Here is a 13897-nt window from a genome sequence, read left to right on the forward strand (position 1 = left end):
GACGACGGCGCAGGGCAACCCACGTGCGAACTAGGATAAGGTAAGTGACAGCAGCATAGCATCGCAGTGGCGGACATGATGGTAGCGGCAGCGTGGGATAGGGCAGGCGGCAATAGGAGCGACTCTGCTGCGGCGCGGGCGGGTAGCAGGTCACGAGGCCAACGGCTCGCTGCGGCCGGCCTCAGCCAAGCCTAGGCGGCTCGACCGGCCAAGCACGGTGGCATGGTTGACTATGCAGGACGCGACCGTGTGTGCGGCGTGGGTAGGCCACGCGGTGATCACGCACCCGGCGCCAACCAACCCAAGGCTGGTAATGCGCACGATTTTTAAAGCGCTCAACACAACCAAACGGTTGCTTCTGGACCTAAACCATCTTCACCATGCACAAGATGGCACATGAGACTACCAAATCGAGCTATAACACTACACCACTCCTTAACCCAATCTCTCACAATAAATTGCTAAACATAGCAGTGTCTAACTATTGGTAGACTTGAAAATTTCTGAGTTTTTGAGCTGAATTTGATTTCAAGTTCCGTTTCTAGACTATTAGAAATACTAGCTAGTAACATTATTTTTCGACCGTAAGTATTTCACTATCATCTACAAAGTTTGTACTTCAACTTTATTAAGGTGACCCATATATGTTCTATAGCATTTTTGCTTAATAAAATTTGGTTTTCAACCTTAAGTGATATAACATGACTATCGAATCAACTTTCGTTTCGTAATCTTATTTGATCGTTTCGAGTTACATAAATTGATCTACACACTTTATCACATGCATTAACACATAAACATGATGCTCATGACATGTTTTAGTAAATGATTTATGGTGTAACACCGAGGGTGTTACAAATCTACCCCCTTAAACAAAATCTCATCCCGAGATTTCATGTGCCTAGTGTGGGGAAAGAGATGAGAAATAAATTCTGATTTAAACAATTACCTCGGTGAACTAGAAAGAAGGTGGGGATAATGCTTCAAGATATAGCTTTCTTGCTCCCACGTTGCTTCATCCTTCGAGTGGTTTTGCCACTAAACTTTATAAAACTTCACCACATTGTTTCTAGTCACTCTTTTTTTTTCATCCAAGATCTTAACATGATGCTCAATATACGACAAGTCTGGCTGGAGGGGAAGTCCTTCAATTTTCACAGCTTCATCGGGGATCCACAAACATTTCTTTAACTGGGAAACATGGAAGATATTATGCACGACTAACAAAATATCCAAGAGCTGGATACAGTAGGCAGCAGAACCACACCGGGCCAAAATCTTGTAAGGTCCAACATAGCGAGGGGCTAGCTTTCCATGAACACCAAATCAATGTACACCTCTCATGGGAGATACCTTGAGATACATATGATCACCAACTTCAAATTGCAAGGGTCTTCTTCGCTTGTCCGCATAAGTTTTCTGATGACTTTGAGCTGCCTTCAAATGGCTCTGAATAATACTGACTTGCTCTCGAGCTTCTTTGATAAAATCAAGACCAAAATATCCACAGTCTCCCACTTCAACCCAGTTAAGTGGTGTTCTACATTTCTTGCCATATAGGGCCTTAAAAGGTGCCATACGAATGCTTTCTTGATAGCTATTGTTATAAGAAAACCCAGCTAGAGTCAAGCATTCGTCCCACTTTTCTGGAAAAGAGATGGCACAAGCTCTCAACATATCCTCAAGTACTTGATTGACTCTTTCTGTCTGACCGTCAGTTTGCGGATGATAAGCTGAACTTCTAAGAAGACTAGTACCTAGACATTCCTAGAGTTGCTCCAAAAAACGAGAGACAAAGACTGACCCTCTATCAGATACGATAGTAAGAGGAACTCCATGCAAGATCACAATCCGGGCAAAATACAACTTAGCATACTTCTTGGCTGAATATCTAGTATCTACTGGGAGAAAATGAGCAGACTTGGTAAGACGATCCACAATGACCCAGATAAAGTCATACCCCTTTGGCGTGCGGGGCAAACCCACAACAAAGTCCATGGAAATATCCTCCCATTTCCAAACAGGGATAGGCAAGGGCTGCAAAAATCTTGGTGTACGCAAATGGTCTGCCTTAACTCTTCCACAAGTGTCGCATTCCACGACGTACTTGGTGATATCCTGCTTCATATTTGACCACCAATATAAGTGGCACAAATCATGGTAGATCTTGTTACTTCCTGGATGAATGGACAACTTGGAATGATGAGCTTCATCCAAAATCTTTCTTCTAAGCTCCTCTCTTGATGGAACAACCAATCTGTTCTTGAACCTCACTACACCTTGATCATCACTACTAAAATGTGGACCACGCCCTTCGGCAAATAACTTCTTGATATGTAGGATTTTTGAAACATCTTGCCTTTGCTCTATAATAATTTGCTCAAGTAAATCCGAGACTAGAGCAATATGGGCTAGCACCTCAGCATGGTTGAGAGACAAATGTGCTTCTTCAACTTGATGCGACTTCTGACTTAAGGCATCAGCCACCACATTAGCTTTTCCAGGATAGTAATGAACCTCCAAATTATAATCCTTGATTAGCTCCAACCATCTCTGTCGCCTCATGTTTAGCTCGGACTAGGTGAAAATATATTTTAGGCTCTTGTGATCCGATAAATATGCACTCTATTTCCCAACAAATAATGCCTCCAAATTTTTAGAGCATGCACCACAGCAGCCAGCTCTAAATCATGGGTGGGATAATTCACCTTGTGCTTTTTTAGCTAGCGTGAAGTATAAGCTATCACACACCCATCCTACATAAGCATGCATCCCAATCCAGCATTGAGGCATTACAATACACATCAAATGGCCTGTCAATATCTGGTTGGGCAAGAACAAGAGCATAGGTAAGAAATTTCTTCAAGGCTTGGAAAGCTTCTTCACAAGCTGTACTCCATACAAACTTGACATCCTTGTGGAGCAGCTTGGTCATTGGTTGGGCTATTTTGGAGAAGTCAGGAATGAAGCACTGATAATAACCAGCAAGACCAAGAAACTGACGGATCTGATGCACTGACTTGGGAGATTTCCAATTTAGAACATCTTGCACCTTGCTTGGATCTACAGAGATACCTTCATGTGTCAGAACATGTCCCAAAAACTGCACTCGATCTAACCAGAACTCTCACTTGCTGAATTTAGCATACAACTTTTGTTCCCTTAATCAAGTCAGTACTATCCGAAGATGTCGTGCATGCTCTTCATTGTTATTGAAGTATATCAAAATATCATCAATAAACACCACTACAAACTTATCCAACTCTGGCATGAAGACTGAATTCATGAGATACATGAAGAATGCAGGAGCATTGGTGAGACCAAAAGACATGACTAGGTATTCATACAACCCATACCTAGTAGAGAGAGCTATCTTTGGAATATCTTGTGGTCTGATCTTAATTTGATGATACCCAGAACAAAGATCAATCTTTGAAAACACCTTGGCACGAGTCAACTGATTGAACAAAGTATTAATACAAGGTAAAGGATACTTGTTCTTAATGGTTACCGCATTGAGAGGGTGATAATCCACACACATCGGCAGAGTACCGTCCTTCTTCACAAAAATAGCTGGGCAACACTATGGTGAAGAACTAGGATGGATAAAGCCCTTCTCCATTAATTCCTCTAACTACTTCATTTCTGCTAGTTCTTTAGGAGCCATGCAGTAGGGACGCTGTGAAATAGGAGCAGTGCTAGGTTCTAATTCAATAGAAAAATCCACATCTCTATCCGATGGCAACCTAGGTAGATCTTTAGGAAAGACATCCGGAAACTCACAGACCATAGGAATAGAGGCAAGATCAGGAGAAGCTTCAACATGAGCAACTACTAGTAAGGCTAGATCCGAGAGCATAATAAGAGACATCCTATCCTCGGAAGAAGGAAGTCATAACTCAACAACTCTCTGCTTAAGGTCCAAGACTACCCCATAAACTCACAACCAGTTCATGCCTAGAATTATATCTATGCCTTGCCTAGGAAGCACCATGAACTGAAGGCGGTAAGTGTGAGTGGCTAAAACTAAACCAACTATGTCTGTCCGAGTATTAACGCACAACTGCGCACCCAGAGTACTGATTCTATAGGCAATAGGAATAGCCATAAGAGATATATTGTGCCTCTGTGCAAACCCCATGCTCATGAATGAATGTGATGCACTAGAATCAAACAACACATATGCTGGGTGGGATTCAATGGTAAACATACCAGCCATCACTGGTTCATTCTGCAAGATCTCCTTAGCCTCAATGAAGTTGACTTGTCTAGAGCGGCTTACGGGCACCTTCTTCTTGATAATCGTCCTCTTGACCAGATGGGAGTTGGCTGAAGGCTAGGAAGACTGCGTAGGCTAGTTCTGAGGACACTCCTAAGCATAGTGGCCTTCCTTGCCACACTTGAAACAAGCACCAGGCTTGTTCCCTTGCCCCTAACAAGGTGGAACCTGCTGTCCTTGAGGCTATTGTTGCACCTACTGAGTAGGCGCACGATACTAGGTGGGAGGTGTCTGGTAGGTCTGCTGAGGCTGGCGGAACGACTGCCCACCCAGAGACTGATAGGGCACCCACCTGACAACCTATACCTTCTGAGCCTAGGGGTGATTAGAAGATCTAGTGATCACCCGCTTGCGCTTCTGTTGACACCGTTTTTTGCACGTGTCAAAATAATCAGAGTGGACTAATCGGCAAGGGGAAAGTTATTGAATACTTTGATAGCCAATGAAAGCCAGATGGTTGCCGATAGCTGGTGATGGTCGATGGAAAGGTTGATTTGGACTCGGGCGTTGCCGATGAGGTTGGAGGTGTTATTGTCGATGCCGATGAAGGGAGGCTTGAGGACTACTGCCGATGAAACATGGAGTATGCCGATGAAGGGAGGCTTGAAGACTACTGCCGATGAAACAGGGAATATGCCGATGAAGGAAGACTTGAAGACTACTGCCGATGAAATAGGGAGTATGCCGATGGGAAGGAGGACGGTGAGATTTCCATCGTAATTGAGGCGGACAGGGAAATAGATAGGAGTTGATTTCCTTTTCTATATTTGTTAGGGTATGATTCATGTAAGAGTCACGTGTTTCCTTAGATATGGGATTGGTGTCCTAGTTGTGTTTGGTTGTATCTCTTTAGATCAGGATATAAATATGGAGTAAGGGGCAATGTAATAGATATATCAATCAATATCAAAACCAATTTTTACTCCTATTCGCATCTACTTACTTTTCGGCGACTTCGTCAATTTGCATATTTTTCCTTTTTTACGAGTTCTCATTGATTCGGCGAGCTGCATCGTTTCAGTACGACCTTCGGCGATTCTTGAGTTCCGCGTGAACACCTCTTGGCCGTGACTTACGGGCGTATCGCTGTTGTCAGGACCAAAGTGTTCGTATCTTCATCCTTGTCGATTAGCAGGTCAAATCGACTGGCACGCTTTGGATATCGATTCGGGTATTAGCCCTTTGTGTTTGCAGATCCACTTTTGCATCAACACATCTTTTGGCACGCTCGGTGGGACCAATCAATCAATATGTTCAATTCCGAGATCGATTCAGGGAACATTATCGCAGTATCAGAAGAAGATCTCAAGGAAGAACAAAGGCAGGCTATGGAAAAGGCTGTAGAAGAATACAAGCAGCTTTGTCTGAGATCGTTTAGCTTGAACAAGAGTGGACAAGTCATCTAGAAGCAAGATTTGCCGTTGCCTCGGTAGGTTACCTTTGACTCCAATCCTGGTAAACTTCAAGAGATGGTTAATTCTGCAGTAAATCATGCTTTGATTAATCATTCCAATGTGCTGTCCAATACTGTTCATAATGCTGTGGTTCGAACTCTCAAAGAAGGACAAGCGGCACCACATTACGTTGGGCCTGCCTATCATCAACCAGAGCCAGCATCTGTCAAAACTCCATCGGCTCCTTCGGCCGTTGTGGGTACAGAAGTTACTTCCCCTCCAGTATTGGCAGGCTCACCTAATATTCAATCTACACCGATACAATCAGATCAGGTACTACCAGGAGGGCGAGTTCAGCTTAATACAGATCTATCGGCATCAGCTATGTCAGGCCCTGTGTCTCAGAATAGCCAGATTCCTACTAATTGGTGGGGATATGGCATGCCTCCAGAGTCATCTGCTTTCAATCCTAGATTACCTCAAGTGTTTGATGCAGTAGGAAGAGCGCCTATACCATCGGCCGTTTCGCCGATGGCTCAAGTGCCTCAATATGCCGCAACTACTTCTGTGCAACCAACTCCAGGAGGTTTTCAGATGCCTATGGTTCAAACATTCAATTCAAGTCCATCGGTGAGCTTACTGCCGATGCAGCAGAAAGCCCCTGCTATGAGTCAAACTGGGGTTCAGTTCATGCCTCAAACCAGTTATAATTATCCAACAATATCAGCAAATTACCAGCCATCGGTAAGTTTTGTACCGATGAGTTCTAATAATGATTGGTCAGGACAGTTACCTGTTCAAAATACAGTTCAGCAAAATCAGCAGGTTGCAGGGATTCAACAAGGTCATATGCAAACTGGTTTCCAGAATCAAGCATCGGCAGCCCAGCCGATGAATCCTTTCCAACAGGATAATGGACCACAAGTAACGGCAAATATGCCGATTGCTGGAGATCGTGGGCCACAAAGATATGTGGAGGGATGTCAGCAGGCACCTCCTGTAGAAATTCAACCAGTTCATCAGCAGGAGGCTGATGCTTTTTGGGCCGATAAGATAGCAGAAATTGTGAAGGATCAGTTTGGGATAAAGCCCAAGGTCAATACTTATTCTTATCGGACTCCATACCCTCCTGCATACGATTTAATTCCTCTCCCAAATCGGTACAAGGTATCGGATTTCACTAAATTCTCTGGGCAAGATGATACATCAACAATGGAACATGTCAATCGCTTCATTATTCAATGTGGAGAGGCAGCTAACAGAGATGAATTAAGAGTTCGATTATTTTCATCATCTTTGTCTGGATCAGCATTTACATGGTTCATTTCACTACCACCAAATTCTATTATTACTTGGGTTGATCTAGAAAAACAATTCCATAAGTATTTCTTTGCTGGAATCCATGAAAAGAAGCTTACCGATTTAGTAAAATTGAGACAGCGTAATGATGAATCGGTAGAGAGCTTTATACAAAGACTACGAGATGTAAAAAATAAGTGCTACAGCCTGGTGCTGGATGATCGGCAGCTTGCCGATTTGGCTTTTCAAGGGTTATTGCCACATCTTAAAGACAGATATGCTTCTCAGGAGTTTGAAAGCCTCAGTCATCTTGTGCAAAGGATCTCTGATCAAGATACTAGGGTTTTTGAACCTAAAAAGAACTGGAGTAAAAAGGTATCATTTGTTGAAGAAGTAGGAGATTCTGACTCTGATGAAGAACCAGTTATCGGCTTAGCTGAGTGGGTTAAGAATAAAAAGCCGATATCATGTCCCTTTGGTCAAAAAGAGCCAGAAAAGTTTACCTTTGATATCACCAAGGCCGATAAAATATTTGATCTTCTGCTTCAAGAGGGCCAAATTAAGTTGTCACCTAATCATGTGATCCCATCGGCAGAAGAGTTGAAGAGGATTTTGTACTGCAAATGGCACAATGCAACTTCACACAGTACAAATGAATGCAAGGTATTCAGGCAACAGTTACAATCGGCTATTGAATCTGGGAGAATTAAGTTTGGTACTCCCAAGGCCCAGAAGCCGATGAAAATTGATCAACACCCTTTTCCAGCAAATATGTTGGATGCCAAAGGAAAGACCAAGGTATTGACGTCAGAGGCTGCTGAGAAAAACGCGTCAGTGGACCCCCAACATCGGATAACTACCGATGATGCAAAGAGTAAGGGTTTGCTAGGAGAAAGCAGTAGTTCCAAAAATCCTCCTCGACCTGGCATTGTGATTACTCATCGAAGGCAGCAGGAGGGTTGGCGTCAACGTAATGACCGATATCGACAACAGCAAGAAATGAGACGTCAGGAAGAATGGAATCGACATAAAAATCATTGGAGATGTCCGTTTTTCATCCATTGCTGGGAAGAAGGTATTAAATTGCCAACTGTTGAAAATTGCCCTGAGTGTAATGGTTATTACGGAGTCAATCGCTCAGAAAGGAGGTTTCAACTTGGTAATCAGGGTTTGTCTATCAATGAGCCGATCAGAGGTAGAGCATCAGTGCATGATCGGCTGGGGGGCAGACTTAGTGTACATGAGAGGCTTGGTAAACGTGCTGGATATTTTCCAAGGAATCAAGAGGAGCTTGAGGAGATGGCAAACGCAAGAGTTCCCGATGAGGAAATATTCTACAGGGACCCTAATATACGTCGTGTAGAACCAACTAGGACTTGTTATCAGCCGGTTTGGAAAACCAAGTTTCCTCGGTGGTGCCCAGAGGGTCTGACAAAGACGCAGAGAAGGAGGATGCAACGTGAGCGTCAGGAGGATTTATACCAAGAGGAAAATTCCTCCAATGAAAGGCCTGGTCATCAGCAGTGGCAGGTAAAACACAAAAATAAGGGTCCATCGGCAGATGTTAATATGGTATTCATGTTGCCGATGGAGTTTTTGGCACTATCTGATAATGAGGAAGAAGTTGTTCTCTCTGATCAAGTAGCTCAGTTAACACTAGATCCAATGATGGCTGTTTTTGAGAAACCTACCGATGACGAGAGACAGCATCTTAAGGCTTTATTTGTGAAGGGCAGAGTTGATGGGCAGCCTGTGTCTAAGGTACTTATTGATGGAGGGGCTGCGATTAATATTATGCCTTACGTGATGTATCGGAAACTTGGTAAGGGAGATCAAGACTTGACCAAAACCGATATGATGTTGAAAGATTTTGAAGGCAATGTGTCACCGGCTAAAGGGGCAGTGTGCGTTGAATTGACCATCGGCAGCAAAACCTTGCCAACGACGTTCTTCGTTATCAACGGCAAGGGTGCATATAATCTGCTTCTAGGGAGGGATTGGATTCATGCTAATTGTTGTGTTCCTTCTACAATGCATCAATGCCTCGTACAGTGGATTGGGGATAAGATTGAGGTCGTCCCTGGTGATTCTTCTTATATCATTGCATCGGCAGAATCAGACACTTATGAGCGAACTAAATGCATATCAGGAGAAGCTTGGGAAAAAGAGTTCCTTAGAGTTGCTGATTATGAAATTCCACCGATCCAAGCAGTCGGTTCTGAAGAGGAGTTTTAATGGATAGGTTTGCCGATGATGGAAAATTAGGTCAACGGTTCACATCGGCAGATGATTTAGTAGAAGTAGACATCGGTGATGGTGATAGGTCAAGACCTACTTTTATTAGTGCTAAGTTAGATTCCAAGTGTAAGCAGCGAATAACAGATTTGTTAAAAGATTATAAAGATTGTTTTGCTTGGGATTATACTGAGATGCCTGGATTAGACCGATCGATAGTTGAACATCGGTTACCTATCAAATCTGGATTTCGGCCACATCAGCAGCCAGCGCGCCGATGCAACCCTAATGTACTTCCTGATATTAAGGCCGAAATAACTAAATTAATTGAAGCAAAGTTTATTCGGCAATGTCGATACGCAGAGTGGATCTCTAATGTGGTTCCTGTTTATAAGAAAAATGGAAAACTTCGTGTCTGTATTGATTTCAGGAATCTCAACAAAGCCACACCGATGGATGGCTATCCAATGCCGATTGCTGATTTGTTGATTGATGCTGCGGCTGGACATTAAATTATCAGCTTCATGGATGGTAATGCAGGTTACAATCAAATATTCATGGCTGAGGAAGATATTCCCAAGACTGCTTTCAGGTGTCCAGGTCATGTGGGGTTGTTCGAGTGGATAGTCATGACGTTTGGTTTGAAAAATGCCGGTGCTACTTATCAAAGGGCTATGAACTTTATTTTTCATGAGTACATCGGCACATTAGTGGAGATCTACATTGATGATGTAGTGATTAAGTCTGGAGATATCACAGCACATTTAGCCGATCTGCGAAAGATACTGGAGTGCACAAGGAAGCATGGATTGAAGATGAATCCTAATAAATGTGCATTCGGTGTATCGGCAGGACAATTCTTGGGTTTTATGGTGCATCAGCGGGGCATTGAAATCAGTAGGAAGTCTATTGATGCAATTAACAAGGTGATTGCTCCTGCCAATAGGACTGAGTTGCAATCTTTGATCGGTAAGATTAATTTCATTAGAAGATTCATATCTAATCTGTCGGGTAAGATCAAGGCTTTCAGCCCACTACTTAAATTGAAAGCTGATCAGGAATTTGTATGGGGAGTTGAACAGCAATTAGCCCTTGATGAAATTAAGAAATATTTATCAAATTCTCCAGTGCTAGTTCCACCTCAACATGGGAAGCCTTTCAGGTTATATTTGTCAACTGATGATACAGTTATCGGTTCAGCTCTTATTCAAGAATTTGAAGGGAAAGAACGTGTTATTTATTATTTGAGCAGAAGATTAGTGGATGCTGAGACGAGGTATTCGGCCATCGAAAAATTGTGTCTGTGTTTATACTTTTCTTGTGTCAAATTAAGGCATTATTTGTTATCTGCCGAATGTACGATCATATGCAAAGACGATGTGGTCAAGTATATGCTGTCGATGCCGATATTAAGTGGTAGAATCGGCAAATGGATTTTAGCATTATCAGAATTTGAACTACGCTACAAATCAACTAAGGCAGTTAAAGGACAAGTGATGGCTGAATTTGTCACTCAGCATTGTAATACGGTGGACTCTCTGGGGATTGCTCCCTGGACACTTTTCTTCGATGGGTCCACATGTGGTGAAGGAGCAGGTATCGGCATTGTGTTAATTTCACCTCAAGGAAGGAAGTATGAGTTTTCATTGCCGATTGTTGCTACAGCGACAAACAATCAAGCTGAATATCAAGCCTTGATAAAAGGGTTAGAATTGCTAAAGGAGATACGTGCCGATGTTGTTGAAATCTTTGGTGATTCTATGCTAGTTATAAATCAATTGGCTGGAATTTATGAATGCCGAAGTGAAGCTTTGATTTCGTATTATGAAAGATGTTTGCAATTGTTGAAAGGATTTAGAGATTTTCGTCTTGAACATATCTCTCGATTGCATAATGAGGAAGCTAATCGACTAGCTCAGCATGCTTCAGGGTATCAGCCTATTCAGGAAGTGCTAACATCGGCAGTTGATACCGACGACTGGAGGAAAGAGATTGTCGATTATTTAAAGGATCCATATAGAAAGGTTGAGAGACGTATAAGGTTCCAAGCTACCAAATATGTGCTCCTCGATGATGAATTATATTATCGAACTATAGATGGAGTTTTACTCAGATGTGTTAGCAATGATGAATCGAAAAGCTTGATGGGTGAAATTCATGAAGGAGTATGTGGGGCACATCAATCGGCTTTCAAGATGAAATGGATGATCAGAAGGAATGGGTACTATTGGCCGACTATTCTTGAAGATTGTTTTAAATATTTTAAGGGATGCCAGGGGTGTCAAAAGTTTGGTAATATTCAAAGAGCGCCTGCATCGGCTATGAATCCTATAATCAAACCATGGCCGTTCCGGGGATGGGCTATTGATCTCATTGGTCAGATTTATCCGCCATCGAGTAAAGGACATAAGTTTATTCTGGTTGCTACCGATTATTTCACAAAGTGGGTTGAGGCAATTCCTTTAAAAAAGGTGACATCGGCCAATATGATTGATTTTGTGAAAGAGCATATTGTTTACCAATTTGGTATTCCTCAGACTATCACTACCGATCAGGGTACTATGTTTACATCAGGAGAATTTGATGAGTTTGCTGTAGGTATGGGAATTAAAATTTTAAATTCTTCTCCATATTATGCTCAAGCTAATGGTCAAGCTGAGGCTTCTAACAAAGGGATCGTCAAACTCATTAAGCGCAAAATTGAAGAAAATCCTAGGAGGTGGCATACAGTATTAAATGAAGCCTTGTGGTCATATCGGATGTCATATCATGGTGCAACCAAAGTAACGCCTTATCAGTTAGTGTATGGACACGATGCAGTATTGCCTTGGGAAATTAAGGTTGGCTCTAGACGAATACGTTCTCAAAATCAGCTGACAGCCGATGATTATAATACTCTTATGAAAGATGAGTTGGAAGATGTGGCGGGTCATCGGTTAAGGGCTTTAGTTAGTATCGAAGAAAATAAGAAAAGAGTAGCTAGATGGTATGACAAGAAAGTGAAAGTAAAAGAGTTTACCGATGGAGATCTGGTCTGGAAATTGATTTTACCGATTGGGACTAAAAGTTCAAAGTTTGGAAAGTGGTCTCCTAATTGGGAAGGTCCATATCGGATAAATCAGTCTGTTCCTGGTAATGCATATATTTTAGAAACCCTCGAAGGGGTTGTGTTTCCCAGAGCGTTAAATGGAAAATATTTAAAGAAATATTACCCTAGTATCTGGACAGATGCATAAAAGTATAAGTGCCGATAACAGTACTATCGGCTAGAATTATGCAAGAGTGTCAATGTCTCATAAAGTGCCGATACAATAAATAAGATTACACGTTCAACAAGGATTGGATAGCTAATATCGCACGCAGGCGAATCTGGTCGGCTTCCTCCATTTCCTTGATATCGTCATCGGCAGCACCCTCCACAGGCTTGAGTTTTTTCTTCATGGCTAAAGCTTTACGAGCTTGGATATCTCTTTCTTGCTGAAGGGCTTTGACGGCATTGGGTAGCTGGCTTTCTTCTTGTTGAGCATGAGTTAAGGCTGCATCGATTTCTTTCAATTCAGCCAATAGAGCTACCTTCCTTGCTGATAGATCCAAGATTTTCTGCTTAAGTGCAGCACCCGAAGTCTGCAAGTTGACGATGCCCTTGTGCTTCTCATCAGCGATTTGTTTCAGTTGTAGCATCTCTTCTTTGAGTTGAGCTTGAGCTGCTCTATCGGCAATGCGCTGAGCAGCCCGTTGATATTGCAGTTGGCGGCTTTCTAAGTGAGCTGCTGGGAAGAGTACTTCTTCAACATCGGCAGGGACCTGGCCGCGAATTGTTTTGAAAATTGCTTTTGCGGGGTCCGAGTCATCTACCAGTTGGGCGGTACCTTGCTGTAGCAAGTTCAGGAGAGTTTCCAACTTGGATTTAGTCTCTGCCGATATTGTTCCCAGTGCAAGGGAAGAACTTGTCTCCTCTCCATCGTCGTCAGAAATGTCAATGGCAAAGGAAAATAGGCTGTTCGGGGAATCTTGTTCCTGAGAGAGAGAAAAGGAGATCAGTTAGGGGTAAGTATGAGTATTGTAAAATCAGATAGGTTGATTGGTTTACCTGTTTCAAGGCAATTTCCTGTGCTTGACTGGAGGAAGCAACCTGGAGTATGTCGTGTGGGGGATCGGCTGAGCTTGCCGATGGGATATCCTCTGTGACTTCATCGGTGGTGGGCTCTTGAGGTATGATGACCGATGACATTGGGGCAGATGTAGGGATCGGCATAGACCTTTGTCGTTTTGGCTGTGCTTCAGTATCTGTTAAAGCTTTGCGCTTTGCTTGGGCATCGGCAACGATTGGCTGGGGGGCATCGACACTTGTTGGTTGTGAAGCTTGGACATCTGGTACGTTTGCCGATGTACCCAATTGTTGCTGCAAAACAAGTGTAAGATATGATATTTAACAGATAAAATGTAAAGTCAAGAAGCTACCTCTGAAGGTTCATCGAAAGGAGTGGTCTTGATATCGGCGGAATTGCCGATGACGATCCAGTAGCAGCTCTTACCCCCTGATGATTAAGGTTAATACAGTTTGTGATCGGCATAAGTGAAAATAAACAAAGTTGTTACCTTAAAGGCTTTGACCAAGGTTGTAGCAGCGGCCGATGGAGTAGCCCTGGATGTAGCCAATTTGGACTTAGAAGTGATGGTCTTGGTACGA

This window comes from Miscanthus floridulus, chromosome 13 (assembly GCF_019320115.1).
Source record: "Miscanthus floridulus cultivar M001 chromosome 13, ASM1932011v1, whole genome shotgun sequence".
Taxonomy (NCBI): Eukaryota; Viridiplantae; Streptophyta; class Magnoliopsida; order Poales; family Poaceae; genus Miscanthus; species Miscanthus floridulus.